This window comes from Molossus molossus, unplaced genomic scaffold (genome assembly GCF_014108415.1).
Source record: "Molossus molossus isolate mMolMol1 unplaced genomic scaffold, mMolMol1.p scaffold_m16_p_2, whole genome shotgun sequence".
NCBI classification, from domain to species: domain Eukaryota; kingdom Metazoa; phylum Chordata; class Mammalia; order Chiroptera; family Molossidae; genus Molossus; species Molossus molossus.
Window position 1 is genome coordinate 43,310,863 of NW_023425355.1, and position 25,090 is coordinate 43,335,952.

Consider the following 25,090-nt stretch of genomic DNA (forward strand, 5'->3'; position numbering starts at 1 on the left):
GCTCAAATTTCAGTGTTCCACAAAAACACAAGGTAATAAATGATATTGTTGCAATCAAAGTTGAACAAATACATAATTTTACCAGACATGGTTACATAATTAGAATAGTGCCACATCACCAAAGACAGGGAGAGAATTAGTGCAATTAATAAAGTGAGACCCTTAACTAATTTTTTTGTAGGTGAATTGTCTTTGCCACAAAATTACACTTTGATGAGTATGCATATTGAAAGTAAGGTTATAATTTAACATTGTGGCTGTTGCAATCATACTTGCATATGAAACAATTACTCTGAGAAACAGCAACTGCTTTTCAAAACTGTAATAATTAACATGTATTTTTCTGAATGATGAATTAAATGGGACCACAACTTCATAAATGAATGGTTTTTTAAAATAAAAATGTAAATGATCAAAACCCATATTTAATAAAGAGTTTGTCAAGTTTTTTCTATCTTTTGTATTGCTATCTGCCAAATAGTCTGCACATTCAATAAAGTATCTATACTCTAATTAGTTAACCAACAGTATGTAAATGAGTCTCCTTTATGGGAAAAACAGAAACAAATATTAATTCATATTTTTCTCTTCAATTTGCCATTGTACTAGAATTTTAAGTGGGAAAATATGTTATTTTTTGAGTCACAGACAAGCTTCTATATGCACTTTAATTATTGGAGTTAGCTTTTTGTGGTAATTTTAAATTGGGTACTGCTTATTTTTAAATAGTTTTCTTTCTCCTGATTTTTTAAAACCTTAAGCCAAAAGGGCCTTGAATATCACCTGTGGTTTTCCTTTTGCTGAAGTAATTTTGGTATTTGATTCCGTTATCTCTGAAGTGCCTAGGAAACATTTAAAACCTTAGCTTTAGTAATTAAACTTTCTCATGTAGAGAGGGCAGGCAGGAAAGAAATAGAACATTTTATACCCATTGTATTGATAAAATTTAAACATTTTGAAAGAACTAAGCATTTGAGGAAATGTAAATCAACTGGATCTCTTATGCATTATTGTACAACCACTTAGAGAAAAGTTTCCATTATATCCTAAAATTGAATATTCACAATGCATATGCATTATACTGTTTTAATTTTTAATTGATTAATTATATCAAAGGAGCCATGTCTGGTGAGATGATAATGGTGATTCACATACCAAGAGTTAATAATTAATCCAACATTATCCAGTTCTATACACTTGAGGATAGACTATTCTTAGAATTTCAGGATGGCCAAGGACACAGGTGGCCGTCATTTGGTAAGGCTAACCCAAAATTAGGAGTATAGAGAGAGGCTTGTTTTGTTAGAAACACTATACATTTAGAGTGGTGCTTGCTTCCTAGAATTTTATGAATGAGTTCATGAAGCAAAAAAGGAAAAAAGGAGTTATGATTATTTTCCAGTGGCTACTTAAGGTTTCAGATATTTAATCATAACCAAATTAAAAATTGCGGGGACACATCAAATTGATAGTTTTTTGGTGTGTTTTGTACATTTGGGGGAATGTGAGTTCCTTCCACATGCACAGGAAAAGTGTGTCTGTCTTTCACATAATTTAAGGGGAATGATCTGTACAAATTCTCATCAGAAAACTTTAGGCAATTCTAAATAGTTGTATTCAACACTTAAGTCAACACAAAACATTAGATATAAAGCAACTTGGCTTTTGCAAGGGAAAATGATAAGACTAGTAGAAAAATGTAGAATTATTAACTAAAAAAAAACAAGTTTTTTTTAACTAACTTCCTTTCAAATAGTAATTTAAAAGAGAAGTGCCATTAGCAAGGGGGGGGGGGATTGTTTTGTTGTGATACCAGCTATTACTTATTGTACATTTAATAATGTCCAGGTACTGGACTGGACTCTGAAAGATATTTCTTTTAGTTCTCACAGCAGTCAATAAAATAGTTCTTATTTATTACATCCAATATATGAGGAAACATAGGCCAAGAAGGCTTAAATGAATGTCCAAGTTTCCACAGCTAGTAAGTGACAGAACTGGGATTCCAAACACAGACCTGCCTGATTCTAAACTCACATTTTCTTCCCCAAAGCTGATTCACGTATACAGTAGCCATGCTAAATAAATGAAACAATGGGTCCTGAGATGTTTCAGTTCTCTTATTCATGCCTCCTCCAAAATGGTTCTTCTACACAGAGTATGGGGCCCCAACCCTACCTCTGCTGTCTACAGCACTGATAAGTGACCCATCGGTCTCCTCCTTGACCAACTGGGCATCGAACAGTGCAAAAACAAATCCCTCCTAAAGCTGGGAGAGTCATGCTGTGGGCTACTCCTGCATGCAGGTGGGTACATATATTTTGGGTCCTGTGATCCTGCCTAAGAAAAGTGAGGGGAGTGAAAGATAAATCAAACAGCTGAATACTACTAGTACTAGATAAAGGTGACTATGTCCATATCAGGTTTATAGCAGGTACTCAAAAAATATTGTCATCATTATTACATTATCATCACCATTACTACTAGCTATGTAGCCCTTAGCAATTTACATTATTAACTCTTCTTAGACTCAAGGTCCTAGAACAAAAAAACAAGGTTGAAAGTACTATAATGGCCTAAGATTTCCATGGTGATTTCATTACTAGATAAATTCATTTAAGTTTCCTGGCAAATCACTCATTAAGTGTTAGTAAGACATGAAGTAGTTGTTTTATCTTTTTGATGTGATAAAAATGAGAATATAATTACCTTGCAAAATGTTGGCTTCTACGTATTTCATTTTCCCACAGTCCTATGAATGTCCTGACAAATGAGCCTTCCCCAGACTCTTCATTACCTTTATATAACAATCTCTTTAAATCTAGTACTGACAGAATTCCTTTACCAATAATTTCTTATAATGTATGTAGATCTACATTCAAGTCCCATTCCTGGCTCCTTCTTTCATTCATAATACCTTTAAATACTCAAGTCCACACAAATCTCTCCTATCACACAGTTTGGCAATGACCACTTTTCCATTTTTTCTTTTCATTTATATTGTCTTATTTATTAAGTTGAAAAAGTTGTAAATGCTTTGAAAGTAAAAGCTCCATATACAAATACATCGTAGTACTTACTGCAGCACCTAGCCCAGTGTTTTTTTTTTTTTAATTAATTTAAGTTACAGATGTTTCTCCTTTTTCCCCCACTGATTCCCCCCTCCCCTCCCTCCCTGCCCTGTCCCCAGTTTGTTGTCCATGTCCAGTGTTCATGCATACATGCATATAAGCTCTTGGTTTATCTCTTCCCCACCACCCCCCTATTTAGGGGATTGTCAGTCTGTATCCCATTTCCGCATCTCTGGGACTACCCCTTTCCTCAGACTGTTATGTTCATTATATTCCACAAATAAGTGAGATCATATGAAACTTGTCTTTCTCTGTTTGGCTTGTTTCACTTAGGATGATACTTTCCAGGTCCCTCCATGTAGTCTCAAAGGATAAGAGGTCTTTCTTTCTTACAGCTGCGTAGTACTCCATTGTGTATATGAACCACAGATTTTTTATCCATTTGTCTACTGATGGACACTTGGGATGTTTCCAGATCTTAGCTATTGTAAATAGTGCTGCTACAAATATGGGGGTACATATATTCTTTCTGATTGAAGTTTCGGGCTTCTTAGGATATATTCCTAGAAGCAGGATCACTGGGTCAAATGGAAGTTCAATTTTTAATTTTTTGAGGTAACACCATATTGTTTTCCATAGTGGCTGCACCAGTCTGCATTCCCACCAGCAGTGTACTAGAGTCCCCTTTCCTCCACACCCTCGCCAACACTTGTTGTTTAATGATTTATTGATGGTGGCTATTCTGACAGGGGTGAGGTGATACCTCATTGTTGTTTTAATTTGCATCTCTCTGATGATTAGTGATGATGAGCATTTCCTCATACGTTTCTCAGCCATTTGTATGTCCTGTTTGGAGAGGTGTCTATTCAGTTCCTCTGCCCATTTTTTAATTGGATTCTTTGTCTTCCTTTTGTGGAGTTGTATGAGCACTCTATATGTATTGGAAATTAACCCCTTATCTGATATATCAGTGGCAATTATGCTCTCCCATACAGTGGGTAGCCTTTCCGTTTTGATGATTGTATCTTTCGCTGTGCAGAAGCTTTTGAGCTTGATGTAGTCCCATGTGTTCATTTTCTCCTTTGTTTCTATTGCCTTAGGTGATGTGTCAGTAAAAATTCTGCTGCATATGATGTCTGAAATTTTGTTGCCTACAGTCTCTTCTAGGATTTTTATGGATTCATGAGTTACATTTAAGTCTTTTATCCATTTTGAGTTTATTCTTGTGTAGGGTGTAAGTTGATGGTCTAGTTTCATTTTTCTGCAAGTAGCTGTCCAATTTTCCTAGCACCATTTGTTAAAGAGGATGTCCTTACTCCACTGTATGCTCTTGCCACCTTTTAGCCCAGTGTTTTATATAAAGTAGGAGCTCAGTAAATAATTACTGATGGATAAATTCATGTAAGTTATCTATGAAGTCAGTCATTAACTCCTAAAACAAAAACTCAAATGAAGCTCTAGAAAACTGAATACCATAGTTTTAACATGATATAAAATGTGGTACTGTTTTATATGGTAAATAAAATATAGACTCAAAATTTATTTAAAATCCAGAAAAAAATAGTTTGTGAGAGATGAATTCATAATAACTTATTTAAGTGACAATAATTATTTTGAAGCAAGACCTCACACTTTTTTGTCTTAACATTATGGATGACAAACTTACCTTCCTGGGAAATGTCTTTAGAGCTTTCTGCAAGAAAGACATTGCGCTCATAGGTCTAACCTCAGGTCATAACAATGTTCTGATAATTATGCCAACATTATAAAAATTGTATACAACTTGTACCTCGTTATAATCTTACTAATTTTAGGTGATTGAGATTAAATATACCAGTGGAAAATATACTGAAGTAAATAAATAATTTTTCATTAAAATATAAAACTAAGGATAAAAAAAAATATGACTCATTTTCCAGACAATTTGCAAGAACCAACCATTAGAAAGACTTTTTTATGAGATTACACATATATACATTACTGGTACAGAATACTTTTTTTCCCCCTAATTTATTTATGCTACAGATGTTTCTCCTTTTTACCCTATTGACATCCTTGTCCCGATCCAGCGCCCCTCACCCAGGATTGTTGTCTATGTCCATTGGTTATGAATATATGCATATAAGTTATTTGGTATATCTCTTCCCTCCCCGTACCCCCTTCTTCTGAGGTTTATCAGTCTGTACCCTACTTCTATATCTATGGATTTATTTTGTACATTAGCTTATTTTGTTTATTATATTCCACAAACAAGTGATATTTTTTATTCCATGTTGGCTTATTTCAATTAGGATAATACCCTCCACGTCCCTCCATGTCATCTCAAAGGATAACAGATCTTTCTTTCTTACAGTTGTATAGTATTCCATGTAGTATGTACCACAGCCTTTTTATCCACTCATCTATTGATGGACACTTGGGCTGTTTTAAGATCATAGCAATTGTAAATAGTGCTGCTATGAACATAGGGGCACATATATTCTTTCTGATATATATATTCCAGTGGCTATACCAGTCTGCATTCCCACTAACAGTATACTGGAGTTTTCGTCTCTCCACACAAACACCAGCACTTGTTGTGTGATAATTTGTTGATGCTGCCATTCTGACAGGTGTGAGGTGATATCTCAGAGTTGTTTTAATTTGCATCTCACAGACGATTAGTTACTTTGAGCATTTTTTCATATGTCTCTTGGTCATTTGTACGTCCTATTTGGAGAAGTGTCTGTTTAGGTCCTCTATCTGATGTATATTTGGCAATTATGCTCTCCCATATAGTGGGTTCCCTTCTCATTTTGATGCTTATTTCTTTTGATGTGCAACTCTTTTTATTTTGATGTAGTCCTATTTGTTAATTTTTTTCTGTGTTTTTCTAGCCTTAGGCATTATATCAGTAAAAATTCTGCTGTGTGTGATGTCTGAGATTTTGTTGCCCACATTTTCTTCTAGGATTTTTATGGATTCATGAGTCACATTTAAGTCTTTTATCCATTTTGAGTTTATTCTTGTGTTGGGTATAAATTGGTGGTCTGGTTTCATTTTTTTGCATGTAGCTGTCCAATTTTCCCAACACCATTTATTAAAGAGGCTGTTTTTACTCCATTGTACGCCCTTGCCATCTCTGTCAAATATTAATTGAGCATAATGTCTTGGGTCAATTTCCGGGTTCTCTGTTCTGTTCCATTGATTTATATGCCCGTTCTTGTGCCAGTGGCTGTTGCCAAACCAGTGTTCTGTTCAGGCCCTCTGCACTGTGGAGCAAACTTTATATTTTATACCCCAGGGCATTGCTCACAGCTAAGACCGCTGCTGTCCATGTGCTCCCAGCCCACCACCCTCTGGCTTCTCCACAGATCCTGCCGATGTCCCTGTCCTGCTACTTTTATTTTGCTTTTTTTCTGAAGATTTGTCTTTGTTTTAGTTGTAATTCTTGTTTTGTCCTGCGAGATTATCTGTGTAGCTTCCATTCACTCCGCTGCCATTTTCTTTTCCCCAATAGAATTTCATGTGTCATGATTTTTCAGTGATTACTACTTTTATAAATAATTTTACTCAGTATAATAGGGTAAATTGTAAACAGTATCCCATAATTAGACAATGTACAATCAACAATACAATAATTCTAAATGTACACATGTTGAACATGTCAATTATTGTTAGTGTGACCATACATTTTAGTTTGCCAAGGATAGTCATAGTTTATACTTATTGAATGAATAGCAATGATACTTTGTTTGACTCTCAAAAGTATACCAGTTCAGATGCGTAGATACATGCTTATTCTATTGTTTATGCACCCATATAAACCTAAGCGTTACATGATGGAATATATAAAAGAACTATAAGCAAATGTTCATTACCCAGAGGAGTGTGCAGTTTATGACATAAGAAATATTACAAAATAGTCCATAATTCTTTGTATTAAAGTTCTAACTTTGTGGTACAAATAGTAAGCACTGACAATTCAGAAAATAGATAAATGGATGTGGACTAGAGTGGTTAATGCTACTTTAAGGAGTTGCTCTGCTAAAGGATTTTGCATGCATGTGGTCACATGGAAAAAAGTTCAAGGGATAAAGATTTTATTATAGTTCACAGTTGATCAGTAAACAGTGGACATGACTAAATACAAAAGAGGATATGATGAAAAGAATAATCATTAAGGACTTAGAAATTCTGTTCCCTCATCCTGGCTCTGCCTTTGGCAATCTTTATGTCATTGAGTAAATTACTTCTTTTTCACACTATTCCTTCATCTATAAAAAACTCAGTTAACTGGATTTATCAATTCATCAGTTATTTATTTTGAGATAATTTTGTGCAAGGCACTCTGTGTAAGGACTATCTAAATTATCTCTAAAGTTCCAGTCTTACTCTAACTTCTATGTCAATCACTTTAATTACCAGTGTTTCCAGTGACATAGTTGTAGCTGGTTTGGGATTATGTGCTTCTTTGTCAAAAAAGAAAATTTCTTTCAGGTAAGTGAACCCAAATCAGCAAATATTTGTTGTGTTAAATTGATTTGAAACTTCTTAGCAAGTACCCTTTCCTAATTTGATTACGACCATATAATCTTTCTCTGTGATAATTAGGCAACCCTAGAATGATAAGTGACTTTTCTAGGAGAAGCTAGCATTGAATATTTTCAGAATGTGACAATTGCCATTATGACACAGGTAACCAAGGCTACAACTGACTCAGCTGAGAATCATCAGTACTGTGCATTGGTCTTCTTTGTCATTCTCGCAAGAGAAATCTGTTTTCTATTTGTTCTACTACCCTGGTCTCTGGAAGCTTGCTTTTGTTCCTAGTGCTAATCACCAAAAAGAAGAGATTCATTGGCAGCCTGTGACAAGAATCTCTACCAACTCAACGAAGCTGAGATGTCCTCTGTGAATCAAGCTGGTTCAAGGGTACATTTCCCTTGGCACGCTTTCCTATTGTAAGGAGAGGGGAAAGTGGCCCTGTGCTATCTGAATGAGTTAGACATCACTTTTGATAACATACACGTATTCTCCACTCCATCACCTGGGGAAGTTTGAGGTAGACCTAGTCTATAAGGAATCTAAAGAGTGAGAAAAAATATTGTTATTTATCTAATATTTATTCTGTATTTTAAAATTGTGGTATAATAAAATTATTTATCTTTATCCATAAATGTTTATTTACTTTTGTCACATCATATAACAGAGATAGATTTGTTTTTTGTTTGTTTGTTTGTTTGTTTGTTTTTTTGTAGAAGTGCCAGGATATATTTAAAGCTATCTACAAGTCCCCCGACTAATGTTTGTTTTTAGTATTGCTAGTGGTGGTCATGGTCATAGTGGTAGGGGATAAGATGGGAAGAAGTCAAGATTTATAAAGAATTATTGAATGAAAAGTAGAAGTAGCAAAAATAAAAGCTAGCAAAAATAGATGTTTGATCATAAATGAGTGCTGCAAGGAAAACAAATTATTGAAATTTAGAACTGAGGATATTTTCTTCCTATATTGTACTTTAGACACAAAATGTTTATAAATACTGCTACATGGCATTTTTTCCTTACTTTTTGTGTGGTTAGGCATAAGAAGGGAAACTAAAGTCCCTTCAGAAAAATATTCTTAGTACCTTTCACAATTTTTTTAAAGCAATGAATTCCAAGTGCTAAGAAATCTCTACAAACTTTCCACATAGTTTCAATAGAATTTTTAAATTTTAGTTTTTTTTTCAGAAATAGATTATTCTGTATATTTAAATGTAAATGTACTAAAGCAACTACATAAAACATTGACTCAGAAATATGAACAGCTGAAAACTTACTGATAGGAGCTGAAAATAGGTTGTAGGTAAATCATCATAAACCTGTCTTTTCAACTTTAGTGCACATGAATTTTATATTAAATTTGTTTTCTTTATTTATTTTAGAGAGAGAGGAAGAAAGAGAGAGAAATAGAAAGATCGATGAGAGAGATCATTGATCGGCCGCCTCCTGCATGCTCCCCACTGGGGATCTGGTCCACAACCTGGTCATGTGTTGTGACCGGTAAACAAAACTGGCAACCTCTTGATGCATGGGTCCATGCTCAACCACTGAGCCACACCAGCCGAACTGCATGTGAATTTTAAATCAATCTGTTTGATTTTGCTAGTCATATTAGACTATTAAAATTTGAAAACTTCTAACTAAAAGGGAAGAAATAGGAAGTGGAAAAGCAAAAACACTTATGGAATCACTTCACAATGTGTTGAAATATTAATCTGCAGACATCTCTAAGTGTATGTTTAAAAAATGGGCAGAGGAACTAAATAGACACCTCTCCAAACAGGACATACAAATGGCTAAGAGACATATGAAGAAATGCTCAACATCACTAATCATCAGAGAGATGCAAATTAAAACAACAATGAGGTATCACCTCACACCTGTCAGAATGGCCGCCATCAACAAATCATCAAACAACAAGTGTTGGCGAGGGTGTGGAGAAAAGGGGACTCTAGTACACTTCTGGTGGGAATGCAGACTGGTGCTGCTACTATGGAAAACAATATGGTGTTACCTCAAAAAGTTAAAAATTGAACTTCCATTTGACCCAGAGATCCCACTTCTAGGAATATACCCTAAGAAGCCTGAAACACCAATCAGAAAGAGTATATGTACCCCCATGTTTGTAGTAGCACTATTTACAATTGATAAGATCTGGAAACAGCCCAAGTGTCCATCAGTAGACGAATGGATAAAAAAGCTGTGGTACATAACACAATGGAGTGCTATGCAGCTGTAAGAAAGAATGTTCTCTTATCCTTTGAGACTACATGGAGGAACTTGGAAAGTATCATCCTAAGTGAAACTAGCCAAACAAAGAAAGACAAGTTTCATATGATCTCACTTATTTGTGGAATATAATGAACATAACAGTCTGAGAAATGGGGTAGTCCCAGAGACATGGAAGTGTGGTACAGACTGACAATCCTCAGAAGAGGGGGAGGTGGGGGAGACATAAACCACAGAACTTATATGCATGTATGCATGAACAATGGACATGGACAACAAAGCTGGAGATAGGGTGGGGAGGGTGTGGGAGGGGGTGATCAGTGGAGGAAAAAGGAGAAACATCTGTAACAAAAATGAATGAATGAATAAATAAATAAATAAATAGTCCTTTCTGGTTATTTTAAGTAATATTTTCTATCTAAAATCTAGGAGGCAGGTGCTCACTTGTCCTCTTCCGTGCTTGGAAAATACACAGAGGAGGACATAGTGACAATTGTCACCATGATTGATTTCCTTGGGATAGATGATTGACCAGCTGATTGTAATCAATATATTGGGAACTGTCTCAGAACAGTGAAACTGTTACATTAAAAATCCCTAAAGTAGAACAAAGAAGTAATTATTTAAATTTTAAAGATTTTGAAGTTCAAGATACCTTTATCATGTCATTTCTTCTTCTAAGCAATAAAGTTAATGTTTAAGCGATGTGTTATTCACAGATTATAATGTTACAATGATTAAAATGCATATCCAGCCCTGGCTGGTTTGGCCCAGCAGTTATTGCATCGGCCCACAGACCAATGAGTCACAGGTTTGATTCTGGTCAAGGGCACATGCTTTGGTTGTGGTTTGTCCCCACCCCTGGTAAGGTTGTGCAGGAAGCAACCAGTCTATGTACCTCTATCACATCGATGTTTCTCTCTGTCTCTCTCTGTCTCTTTCTCTCTCTCCTTCCCTCCCACTATATCTGTCTCTCTCTCCTTCCTTCTCATTCTATCTAATGATAAATGAAAAAATATTCTTGGGTGAGGAATAAAAAAAATGTATATCCAAAAGATGACAATAATGATAAAGTGACTGAGATTCTTCATTTTAATTTTGTATTAAACCTTGTGTAATGATTCTTTGGAAAATTTTGTAGAATTATAAGTAGATGTAAGAAGATTCATATATGATGAACATATTTCACAAGCTTTCTGTTTTTGAGTTTGAAGTGTATTACAGGTTAAGCTCAAACCAGGAAACAAGAATGTTTTTAGAACTCCATGACTCTCAAAATTGAGATTTGAAGTGATTGTGGTATGCTATAATAGTAAAATAATAGTAATTATACAGTAAATATAATCATAATTGATACAGTCGGGCTAGTGTGATTCAGTGGCTGAGCATCAACCCATGCACCAAGAGGTCACTGGTTCGATTCCTGGTCAGGACAAACTCCCAGGCTGTGAGCCCAATCCTCAATGGGGAGCGTGCAGGAGGTGGCCAATTGATGTTCTCTCTCATCAATGTTTCTATCTCTCTTTTCCTCTCACTTTCTCTCTAAAATCAATAAAAAAATTTTTTAATTCTAATTGAAATAAAAATATATCATTCATTTATTTACTCAACAAATATTTATATAACACTTACCATGTGCAAAGTATTTCCATTCATATCCTATTCATTATGATAATCATCTCAGCCATTTAGCAATGGAAGTTGTGTTATATTTATGTCTTATTGATAATGCATCTCTGAATCATGAAAAGCAGGATTAGATGTCACCACTCTCTACATTTCTTCTTTTTTTCTTTTATTTATATTATTTATTTATCTTTGTTATAGATGTTTCTCCTTTTTCCCCCATTGACACCCTCCTCCCCATCCCTCCCCTCCCTGCTCTGTCCCCAGCTTTATTGTCCATGTCCATTGGTGATGTGTATATGCATATAAGTTCTGCGGTTTATCTCTTTCTTCCCCCCAATCTCCTCTTCTGGGAATTGCCAGTTTGTACCCTACTTGCATGTCTCTGGGAATATCCTGTTCCTCAGACTGTTATGTTCATTATATTCCACAAATACATTTCTTCTTAAATGTATTTTATACTCACTTTTAATGGAAAGGTGAAACACATACTATTTGAAAGGATCGTTGAGTAGGAATAATTAAGAGACATTTCATAAATGACATTGTCTCATACACAAAGTAAAGTACACAGATGAACCATTAGAAAGAAGAGGCTTTGTCAATAACATCTTATCATTTGCAAGATCCTAGGTATAATTTTATCTATATTTTGATCTTATGAGTGTTAAATTTCATTACAGAGAAGGGCAATGGTACAGTTTTTTCAGGCTATGCCATGTTACTATGAAGCATGACAGTAAATGTTTAACAGCTGTATTTTTGGTAAATTATGAAATCATACAAACATCTTTTGAAGACTATCCTATGGGCAATAAATACAAAAACAAATTCTATTCACTCAAGTAGTTTTCCCCTTTTTTATATAATTTATTTTCCTTTATTGATTTTTAAAGAGAGAGGAAGGGAGAGGGAGAGAAAGATAAAAACATCCCTGAGAGAGAACATTGATTGGCCACCTCCAGCATGCCCCCCACTGGGGATAGGGCCCATAACCTGGGCATATGCCCCGACCGGGAATTGAACCAGCAACCTTTCAGTACATGGGTCAACACTCAACCACTGAGCCACACTGGCTGTGCATTTACCCCTTTTTACAGTAGGACTTTCTATCTTGCACATTTGACCATTATCTTTCATTTTATTATGCTTTTTTGTTTTTTAAACTCAAAGGATTATGTGTTATTTGTAGTAGATTTTCTGCTTAAGCAGATACTACCTGACTACATTGGCATATAAAAATTACAAACAGACTGTGATATTCTCTCTTAATATAAAACTAATTTCTATTTTTGCTGAGTCCTTATATTTAAGAACATGAAATCATGTCCCCTGTACTCTGTTGGAAGCTCTTCTGATGTTGAAACCTTGGTTAGTGAGTTCTCATTTAATGATAACGAAAAAATTCTGTAAAATCTGAGAGGGATTTTCTGACTAGCTCTTTCTTTATTGATATTAGAGGAAGGGAGAGGGTGAGAGACAGAAACATCAGTGAGAGAGAACATCAATTGCCTGCTTCCTGCATGCCCCTCACTGGGGATCACTCCCATAACCTGGGCATGAGCCCTGACCGGAAATCCAACCAGCAACCTGTTGGTGCATGGATTGATGCTCAACCACTGAACCACAACACACCAGCTGGGCTATTTTCATTTTTATCTCATCCGAGGACATTTTTGCATTTATCTTCAGATAGAGCAGGAAGGAGAGAGGGAGGAAGATAGAGAAAAAAAAATATGCATGTGAGAGAGACACATTGAATGGTTGCCACCCACACGACCCCACTGGGACCGGGGACAAACTGCAACCAAGGTATGTGTCCTTAGCGGGAACTGAACCTGGGACTCTCCAGTCCGCGGGCCGATGCTCTAACCGCTGAGTCAAACTGGCCAGGGCTTTTATTTTGTTTTTCCTGTATTGATTTTAGAGAGGGAGGAAGGGAGAAGGAGAGAGAGAAATATCAATGAGAGAGAACATCGACTGGCTGCCTCCTGCATGTCCCACACTGGGGATTTGGCCCATAACTTGGGGTATGTACCCTAACTGGTAATTGAACTGGTGACCTCTTGATACATGGGTTGATGCTCTACTACTGAGGCACCCTTGCTGAGCCCAGCTGGGCTATTTTCAATAAAATAATCAGAAATTAGGAAACATGATTTTTTTTTAAAGAAAGGAGAAACAGTGTTATTTTTAATGTGATTGTGAACTTTGTGATGTCATATTACTTTAGATTCCTTTCGAGTTTTGTTATGTATACATGAGCTTCCTGGATAAATGAGATTTTGCAGTTTACAGAGCATTTAAAAATACATATCTCTTTTCTTGTTCACAAGAACCTAGAAGCTAGGTTACTGATTTGTGTCTTAGGAGAAATGAATAGAACAATATTGATTATTTTGTAGTCTATTTTTTCTTCTTTAATGTAAATATTAGTGTTTCTTTTTTTTTTAACCCTCACTCAAGAATATTTTTTTATTCATCTTCAGATAGAGTGGGAGGGAGGGAGAGGGAAGAAGGTAGGAAGAAAGAGAGAGAGAAACATCGATGTGAGAGAGACACCGACTGGTTCCCTCCCGCACGACCACTACTAGGGACCGGAGACGATCTGCAACTGAGATATGTTCTCTTGGCTGACAAATCGAACCTGTGACTCTGGTCTGCATGCTGACACTCTAACAGCTGGGCCAAACCGGCTAGGGCAAACATGAGTGTTTTTTATGCAAACTTCTCTATTTTTTTTTTTTTTTTATCCTCACCGGAGGAGACTTTTTGCATTCATCTTCAGATAGAGCAAGAGGGAGAAAGGGAGGAAGAGAGAGAGAGAAACATTGATGTGAAAGAGACACATTGACTGGCTGCCACCCACACAACCCCAACCGGGGCCAGGAACAAACTGCAACCGAGGTACGTGCCCTTAGCAGGTACTAAACCCAGGTCTCTCTGGACCCCGGGCTGATGCTCTAACCGCTGAGCCAAACCAGCCAGGGCTATGCAAACTTGCAATTGCCATAATGCTTTGTCAGCCTTCACCTATTATTTATTAACAGCTTTATTTTTTAAAATGAAACTATGAATCACAGATATATTACATGATTTCTGTCCTTTCTGTAAATCCGAAATTCATTAGGTTTAATAGGATAAAGCCCTCATTGTGAAAGTACTTTGTTAAGAAATTATGAAAGTGCTAGTAATTAAAATACAAAGCTACATTTATACGCTGACAGTTATTAATTTCATGTTCCTGGACTGGCTCAATTTCAGGTATTTTATGCTAAAGGAACACAAAAATTTCTTTTAGTTTTGTCTTGAAGAAAAAAACAATCCCTCAAAGCTCCAACTAAGAAATAACTGCTCTATAATGCGTAAAGAAAGCAAATTTTAGATTTAAATTTGTGAACCAGTGTTTTTGGAGGTTTATTCCTTTGCTATATATTGCAACTTCAATTATAGTTAGTGGAATAGTTTGGGAGCTTATGTGCTTGTCTAAGTGAATCACTAAAATTTTAAAAAAATCAAGGTAGCTTGTTGGAGTTACCCTTGTTTTAAGCAATAGATACATTTATGAGAAATTATGTGTAATGGAACTTTTCCTAGGTAAGTCATATTTTAAGTGCATGGAAACTCTTTAAAGAACCTCATGAGCATTCTGGATTCACATGGGAAGATGTCTAGAACTATTGCATTGTTCCCCTTTAATTTTTCCCCTCACATTTTAATCAGATTAGCATATTATTCTTGCAAATTGGACATGTCATTCTTATTTAATAGTTTAAGTTGGAATATCATCTACTTACGGGATCTGAAGCTTTTGGTACTTGAGCCTCTCTGTTGATGAGTTACATGCCTCCGCTAATAAAATAAGTACTGCTAGAGGCTTTTATATAATTATTTTATTGTAATTGAAAGTATTAACAATTGGTGGCAACATACTGTGTAAATATATTAAAAGTAGCATACTAAATACGATCTTACTCCTCAATGTTGAATTTCTTAATTGTGCTTAGCCCATAGTTGTGATGTAAGTGGCTAAAGGCCTCAGGGTATGGGTTAGACCTACAAAGAGGAGAAGATGAGTCAACAGAGAATGGTGGCTCAAAAATCCACCAAATATATTTTTCATCTCAAGTGGAGAGAATCTGAACACAGCATTTTTCAGGAAGGGACTGTGGGTAACTGGAGGGGAAAGACACATAAAAACATCCCACAAGAAAAGCATAAGAAAAGGCAGAACTTAATGCCTCTATTGTTTGGTGGGGGGACAAATATAATTTCTAATATCATGACAATAGTCCCTGTTTTATTGAAAACTAAAAAGCTACTTAATGGTTAAAAAAGAGAGGGGCAGAAGTCTGAGAAAGCTTTTGAAGAAAAGAAATATAAATTTCAGGTAGTGACAAGAGTGGAAAATATGGAATAAAATACGTACATTAAGGCACACAAAGAAAAAATATCTGAAGAAAATAACATAAATGCAATAGCTTTGTGGGGATAGTAGAATCCCCCACCCTTCTTTAGTTCTTATGGCTAGATTAATAATAAAAAAATAAAATTGACACAGAGTAGATTAAAAGGAGAAAAAACAATTTAATACATATGCACATGAGACTCATAATGTGATATTCAGATCATAAAACGAGGCTCAGAGAAATGATAATCCAGCTAGGTCTTATACTTTTTTATTAACTATTATTTTTTTAAATATACTTTTATATTGATGTTAGAGAGAAAGAGGAAGAGAAAGAGAGACAGAGAGAGAGAGACAGGGAGAGAGAGAAAGAAACAGATGTGAGAGAGATACATTGATTGGCTGCCTCCTGCACGCCCCCTACTGGAAATTGAGCTCCCAACCCGGACATGTGCCCTGACTAGGAATCAAATCAGCAACGCCTGGGTTCATGGAGCACTTCATTTTCAAGTCATTAAGGAAGTAAGCATTGGATAGATCAGTTAAATTTTTATATTAATTTAGAGAAGTACTTTAAAAATCTTATTCATTGAATAATATTGTGTGAAATTGTTAAACAGAATTGCCTTGACTATTAAAATTATTTAAAGCTATTTAAAGGACATAAAATAGATTAACAAGGGAAAAACAAATTTAATTTTGTACATATGGGAGTCCCATAAAAATATGAGACCCGATGGCAGTCAAGCAACTGAGGCTTATATGCCATCCTGAGCTAAGGAATAGGATAGGGGCCTGCGACTTCAAATAGGAGGAAGGCTATTTACAGGTAAATAAGAACAGATCTTGTGTACTCAGATGTTTTCCCAGCCACCCAGGTAAGTCAGATGAAAAGTTATTTCTAGTAAAAGCTTTCTTTCTGAGCCAGGACATAATCTAAATTCTTTTAGGTAGTTAAGAAAGAGGTAAAAATGTGAGTTGGCTGGGTCTTGATTACTGTCAGCTCAAAATAGTCTACAGGCCAAAGTGACACATTTTGAATGGCACATTCTGCTCCCCTTTATATTTTTTCATGAATCCATACAGTAAGTTTTAAATTGCTTTTATTATTTTTTTTATGAATTTTTTATTTATTTTTTGTTACACATATTTTACCTTTTTACCCCATTGGCACCCCCCACCTCACCTCCGCCCCGGCTTAGTTGTCCATGTCCATTGGTCATACATACATGCATATAAGTTCTGTGGTTTATCTCTTCCCACCCCCCCACCCCCCCAACCCCTCTTCTGAGGGATGTCAGTCTGTGCCCTACTTCCATGTTTCTGAGTCTACTGTATTCCTCAGACTGTTATGTTCATTATATTCCATATATAAGTGAGATCATGTGGTATTTGTCTTTTTCTGCTTGGCTTCTTTCACTTAGGATAATACTTTCCAGGTCCCTCCATGTCGTCTCAAAAGATAAGAGATCTTTCCTTCTTACCGCTGCATAGTACTCCATTGTGTATATGTACCACAGCTTTTTTATCCATTCATCTACTGGTGGACACTTGGGCTGTTTCCAGATCTTAACTATTGTAAATAGTGCTGCTATGAACATGGGGGTACATATATTCTTCCTGATTGGTGTTCCAGGCTTCTTAGGGTATATTCCTAGAAGTGGGATCACTGGGTCAAATGGAAGTTCAATTTTTAATTTTTTGAGGTAGCACCATATTGTTTTCCATAGCGGCTGCGCCAGTCTGCATTCCCACCAGCAGTGTATTAGAGTCCCCTTTTCTCCACACCCTCACCAACACTTGTTGTTTGATGATTTGTTGATGGTGGCCATTCTGACATCTCTCTGATGATTAGTGATGTTGAGCATTTCTTCATATGTCTTTTGGCCATTTGTATGTCCTGTTTGGTGAGGTGTCTATTCAGTTCCTCTGCCCATTTTTTAATTGGGTTCTTTGTCTTCCTTTTGTTGAGTTGTATGAGCACTCTATATATATTGGAAATTAAGCCCTTATCTGATACCTCATTGGCAATGATGTTCTCCCATACAGTGGGTTGCCTTTCCATTTTGATGATTGTTTCTTTTGCTGTAGTTTAATGTAGTCCCATGTGTTCATTTTTTTCCTTTTTTTCTGTTGCCTTAGGTGATGTATCAGTGAAAAGTCTGCTCCGTATGATGTCCGAAATTTTGTTGTCTACATTTTCTTCTAGAATTTTTATGGATTCACGGGTCACATTTAAGTCTTTTATCCATTTTGAGTTTATTTTTGTGTATGGTGTAAGTTGATGGTCTAGTTTCATTTTTTTTTTGCATGTAGCTGTCCAATTTTCCCAACACCCTTTATTAAAGAGGCTGTCTTTACTCCACTGTATGCTCTTGCCACCTTTGTCAAATATTAATTGAGCGTATTGCCTTGGGTCCATTTCTGGGAAGTTTTAAATTGCTTTAGAAACACAACGTTAAGTGTCCTTTACACATCAGTCTTTTCATTCAGAAGTACCACTTTTCTAAGCTATGCACACTACTCAAAATAGTGCATATAATTTCAGAATCTCTTCTTTATATGAAAAAAACCCACATTTTGGCAATATGCTTTGATTCTCAGTTTACAGCATAAAAAGAAGTCTTTAGATTAAAATTATCAATCACCATTTTTATTGTCAATGTAAGAAATGTCCACACCTGTAGAGAATTTTTATGAATTTATTTGAACCAAGCTGATCACAGTTGATGTGAAGCAAAATCTCAGTGGGCTGAGAAAATACTCCAGAGACTGGTAATTTTACACTTTATTTTATGCATTACAACCAAAGAAGAAAGCTTAAGGTGGATTACATGAAATTCATTGGAGGTAGATTAGGGAGGCAGGAGAAAGCAGAGTGGAGAAATTTCTGAGATTGAATACAAAGTAAAATGAAGAGACAAATACCTTTTGTTACATTGAGGACAGGATAGTTAACAGTTAACACAATATCAATAATAAGGGAGAGGTTCTGTGGTCTGTGCTCTGGTGCAGTGACTGTGCCTTGAGGGGTTTGAAAAAATATTATTACTGTGACATTTTAAAAGTTTGTTACCATATATGCAAAAAGACAATAGACAGGCTCATTTGACATAAAGATTGATGTTTGTCAAGGAAGACAATTGTCTAGGACATAAAAACCTGCCATGATTCACTTTTAGCTAGATAGTTTTAATTTCAGACCATCTTATGTGGCTACTTTAGGTCTCTGAATTTATAAGGCCCACTATGCAGGCCTCTGCTGAGCTTGTAAGGTTTAGTATGTGGCACCTTTTTGTCCACTATTTTCCTCAACTGCAAGTATGTGCAAGTAGTTTATTTAGCACTGTTCAGTTCAACAACAGTTTACTAAATGTCTATGAAGAGGTTCAGAATGAAGTTCCCCAAAATGTGCCACTTTGGCATGTAGATTATTTTGAACTGCAAAATAATCAAGGCCTAGTAGATTCAAGAAACTTTATCTCTTCTTTACCCAAAATAATTTAGATAGGGGGCCTGACCCAGGAAAAGAGCTATTATCAACGACGATGTTTTTTATCTGAATGGTCTATCTGTATGGCTGAACATTTGATTTTCTTATGGTCCTGTAAATTGCCCTCCTCCCCTATGAAGCCACAGGCTCCTATCCCATTCCTTAGCTCAACTGACTGACTTGTCTTTGGATCTCAATGTACCTTTGGGGATCTCCACATGTACATAATTAATTGTTTCTCTTATGTTCATTTGTCGATTTGATTTTTTTAATTATTATTATTATTATTTAATTTATTTTTGTTACAGATGTTTCTCCTTTTTACCCCACTGATCCCCCCTCCCCACCCTGTTCCCACCTTTGTTGTCCATGTCCATTGTTCATATATACGTGCATATAAGTTCTGTGGTTTATCTCTACTTCCCAACCCCTCTTCAGGGGATGGTCAGTGTGTACCCCACTTCCACATCTCTGGGACTACCCCGTTCCTCAGACGGTTACGTTCATTATATTCCAAAAATAAGTGAGATCATGTGATATTTGTCTTTTCTCTGCTTGGCTTCTTTCAGTTAGAATAATAATTTCCGGGTCCCTCCATATCATCTCAAGAGATCTTTCTTTCTTACAGCTGCATAGTAGTCCATTGTGTATATGTACCATGGCTTTTTTATCCATTCATTTACTGATGGACATTTGGTCTGTTTCCAGATCTTAACTATTGTAAATAGTGCTGCTACAAACATGGGGTACATATATTCTTTCTGATTGGTGTTTCAGGCTTCTTAGGGTATATTCCTAGAAGTGGGATCACTGGGTCAAATGGAAGTTAAATTTTTAATTTTTTGAGGTAACACCATGTTGTTTTCAATAGTGGCTGCACCAGTCTGCATTCCCACCAGCAGTGTACTAGAGTCTCCTTTTCTTCATAGCCTCGCCAACACTTGTTGTTTGACGGTGGCTATTCTGACAGGGGTGAGGTGATACCTCATTGTTGTTTTAATTTGCATCTCTCTGATGATTAGTGATGTTGAGCATTTCTTCATATTTCTCTTAGCCATTTTTGTCTGTCCTGTTTGGAGAGATGTTTATTTAGTTCCTCTGCCCATTTTTTATTTGGATTCTTTTTCTTCCGTTTATTCAGTTGTATCTGCACTCTATATATATTGGAAATTAACCCCTTACCTGATATATCATTGGCAATTATGCTATCTCATATAGTGGATTGACTTTTCATTTTGATGATTGTATCTTTTGCTGTGCAGAAGCTTTTGACTTTGATGAAGTCTCGTGTTAATTTTCTCCTTTGTTTCTGTTGCCTTGGATGATGTATCAATAAAAATTCTGCTGCATATAATGTCTGAAATTTTGTTGCCTACATTTTCTTTTAGGATTTTTATGGATTCATCAGTCACATTTAAGTCTTTTATCCATTTTGAGTTGATTCTTGTATATGGTGTAAGTTGATGGTCTAGTTTCTTTTTTTTGTATGTAGCTGTCCAATTTTCCCAACACTGTTAATAAAAGAGGCTGTCTTTACTCTACTGCATGATCTTGTCGCCTTTGTCAAATATTAATTGAGCATATTGTCTTGGGTACATTTGCGGGTTCACTGTTCTCTTCCACTGGTCTATCTGCCTGTTCTGGTGCCAATACCAGGCTGTTTTGATTACAGTGGCTTTGTAGTATAATCTGAAATCTGGTAATGTGAACCCTCTAACTTTGTCCTTCTTTTTCAAGATTGCTGTGGCTATTCGAAGTTATTTTTGTTGGTTCCATGTGAACTTTTGAAGTATTTGTTCTAGTTCTGTGAAGTATGTCGTTGGTATTTTGATGGGGATTGCACTAAATTTATAGATTGCTTTGGGTAGTATGGACATTTTAATGATGTTGATTCTTCCGATCCATGAACAAGGTATGTGCTTCCACTTTTTTATATCTTTATCTATTTCTTTTTTCAGTAACCTGTGGTTGTCTGCAAATAGGTTCTTTATTTCTTTGGTTAAGTTTATTCCTAGGTATCTTAATTTTTTTGCTGTGATGGTAAAGGGGTTGTTTTCTTAGTTTCTCTTTCTGTGAGTCCATCGTAGGTGTATAACAATGCCATCGATTTCTTGACATTAATTTTTATATTCTGCTACTTTGCCAAATTCATTTATTCAGTCTAGTAAATTTTTGATGGAGTCTTTGGGGTTTTCTACATATAGTATCATGTCATCTGTGAATAATGACAGTTTCACTTCCTAATTTCCGATTTAGAGCCCTTTAATTTTTTTCTCCTGTCTGATTGCTGTGGCTAAGACTTCCAATACTATGTTAAATAAGAGTGGCAAAAGTGGGCATCTTTGCCTTGTTCCTGTTCTTAAGGGAAATGCTTTTAATTTTTGCTCATTGTGTATGATGTTGGCTGTAGGTCTTGCATATATGGCCTTTATTATGTCGAGATATGATCCCTCTATTCCCAGATTGCTGAGCGTTTTTATCAGAAATGGGTGCTGGATTTTGTCAAATGCGTTTTTAGCATCTATTGAAATGATCATGTGGTTTTTATTCTTTATTTTATTTACGTGGTGTATCACATTAATTGATTTGTGAATATTGTTCCAACCTTGCATTCCTGGGATGAATCCCACTTGTTCATAGTGAATAATTTTTTTGATGTATTGCTGGATTCGATTTGCTAGTATTTTGTTCAGGATTCTGGCATCTATGTTCATCAGGGATATTGGTCTGTAGTTTTCTTTCTTTGTAGTGTATTTTTCTGGTTTTGGAATTAGAATTATGCTGGCCTCATAAAACAAGTTTGGAAGGCTTCCTTCTTCTTGAATTTAATGCAATAGTTTTAGGAGAATGGGTGTTAATTCTTCTTTGAAAGTTTGGTAAAATTTCCTTGTGTAGCAGTCCGGGCCTGGGCTTTTGTTTTCTCGGAGAGTCTTGATTATATCTTCAATTTCTTCTGTTGTTATTGGACTGTTCAAGTTTTCTATCTCTTCCTGGTTCAGTTGTGGTAGACTATGTGTTTGTAGAAATTGATTCATTTCACTTAGATTGTTGAATTTGTTGCCATATAATTGTTCATAATATTTGTTAACAATCTGTTGTATTTCTGTGGTGTCAGTTATTATTTCTCCTCTTTCCTTTCTGACTTTGTGTATTTGGGTTCTCTCTCTTTGTTTCTTAGAGAGTCTAGCTAAGGGTCCATCAATCTTGTTTATCTTTTTAAAGAACTAGCTGTTTGTTTCATTGATCCTTTCAATTTTTGTTGTTGTTGTTGTTGTTGGTCTCCATGTCATTTATTTCTGCTCTGATCTTTACTATTTCCTTGTTTCTACTTGCTCTGGGGTTTTCTTTTTGTTTACTTTTTAGTTCTTTTAGTTGTGAGATTAGATATTCTGTTCGAAATTTTTGTTTGCTTCTTGAGGTAGGCATGTAGTGTTATAAACTTCCATCTTAGAACTGTTTTTACTGCATCCCATAAATTTTGTGTTGCTATGTGTTCATTTTTATTGGTTTCCAGGAAGTTTTTTAATTTCTTCCTTGATCTTCATGGTAACCCATTCATTGTTCAATAACATGCTATTTAGCCTCCATGTGTTCAAATGTCTTTGCTTGTTCTTGTTGCAGTTGATTTCTCGTTGTATGCCATTGTGATCTGAGAAGATGCTTGATATGATTTTAATCTTCTTGAACTTGTAGAGACTTAGTTTGTGTTGTAACATGTGATCTATCTTTGAGAATGTCTCATGTGCACTTGAGAAGAATGTGAATTCTGCAGTTTTGGGGTGTAATTCTCTGTAGACATCTATTAAATCCATTTGATTTAGCGCTTCATTTAGAGTCTGTGTTTTCTTGTTAATTTTTTGTCTAGAGGATATATCCAGTGATGAAAATGGGGTGTTGAAGTCCCCTGCTATGATTGTATTGTTATCGATTTCTACTTTGAAGTCCTCCAAATGATTTTTAATATATGTTGGTGCTCCCATATTGGGTGCATATATGTTTATCAAGGTTATATCTTCCTGTTGGATAGATCCTTTCAATATTATGTAGTGGCCTTCTTCGTCTCTAGTTATGGTCTTCATTTTGGAATCTACTCTATCACATATGAATATTGGTACACCCGCTATTTTTTGCTTTAGGTTTGCTTGAAAGATTTTTTTCTATCCTTCACTTTCAGCCAATGTGTGTCTTTTGTTGTGTGGTGCATCTCTTGTAAACAATATATATGTGAGTCATGCTTTCTTATCCAGTCAGGTACTCTGTGTCTTTTTATTGGAGCATTCAAACCATTCACATTTAACTTGATATTTAATATGTACTTATTTATCGCAATTTTTGTTTAATGTGGTTTTATTTTTCCTCCTATTTCTTCTAATTACAGCAGTCCTTTTAGCATATCTTGCAGTGCTCATTTGGTGTTAATATATTTCCTTAGCCTTTTTTTTTTTTTTGGTCTGGAAAGCTCTTTATTTTGCCTTCTATTTTTAGTGATAACCTTGCTTGATATAGTAGTCTTGGATTCAGATCCTTGTGTTTTATGATCTTGATTACTTCATGCCACTCCCTTCTGGCCTATAGTGTTTCTGTTGAGAAGTCAGCTGAGAGCCTAATGGGGTTTCCTTTGTAGGTCACCTGTTGCTAATCTCTTGCTTCCTTTAGGATTCTCTTTGTCTTTAATTTTTGGCAGTTTAATTACTTGTGTCTTGGTGTGGGCCTTTTTGGTTTCTTACTTGGGGCTCTCTGTGCTTTTTGAAGTTGAATGCCTTCTTTCTTCACCTAGTTAGGAAAATTTTATGTCATTATTTCTTCAAATATATTTTCTAACACTTGCTCATTTACTTCCTCTTCAGGGACTTCTATGGTACGAATGTTATTACGTTTCCATTTGTCCCATAGTTCTCTTAAGCTGTCTTCTTGTTTTGTAATCATTTTTTTTTTCTTTTGGTTTTCTGATTGGTTGATTTTCTCTACCCTGTCTTCTAATTCACTGATTCAGTCCTCAGCTTCTTCTACTCTGCTGTTTAGTCCTTCCAATGTGTTCTTAATTTCTGTTATGTCATTCTTCATTTCCACTTGGTTGGTTTTCAATGTTTCTATATCTTTACTCATGCTGATGTCCTTACTCATGCTGTTGAGCTTCGTCAAGATCATGGCTCTGAGCTCTACCTCTGATAATTTGCTTAGCTGCATTTCATTGATCTCATCTTCTATAGAGTTCTCTTGTTCTTTCATTTGGGATTTGTTTTGTTTCACCATTTTGGCTATCTCAGTGGGTTTTGGAGCCAGCCAAATTTTCTCCGTGGGTGTTGTTTTTCTGCTGTTTGTGGCTCCCTTTACTGGGTTCGGATTAGCCTGGGTGGACCCACATTAAACACCACTGTCAAGTCTTACTTTTCTTGGTTGATTTGAAAGCCCAGAAAAGGTTCAGTTATCCTCTCACTTTTTCCTGCTGGCTAGTAGTCTCAATTGCTCAGTGCCTTGGAACGTAGCTCTGGTGTTCTGCCTAAGAGGATTTCCAGAGGGTGGGATAGATGCTGGTTATTAATGAGCCTCAATTTTTATTTCATTGCCTCACTTGGGAAAGGCTGAATCTCTGAGGGTTTGGCTACTGCTTTTTCCCACAACTTGGGGAAGGAACACACTGGCCACCGTCCTTTGTGGTCGCAACTCATCAGAAACTCTGAGTGCCCTCCAAATCGTGGGTTTCCCCACAGAGTTCACGCCCAGTCTGCACTCCCTCTG

At 35.9% G+C, this 25,090-nt stretch overlaps 1 non-coding gene across 1 annotated transcript; it reads left to right on the forward strand.

Moving 5' to 3' along the window:
- Positions 1–2,190: 2,190 nt before the first annotated feature.
- LOC118636850 lies at positions 2,191–2,318 on the forward strand. Its single transcript, XR_004960815.1, has one exon. It is a non-coding gene; the product is annotated as a small nucleolar RNA SNORA35 (small nucleolar RNA).
- Positions 2,319–25,090: the final 22,772 nt, after the last annotated feature.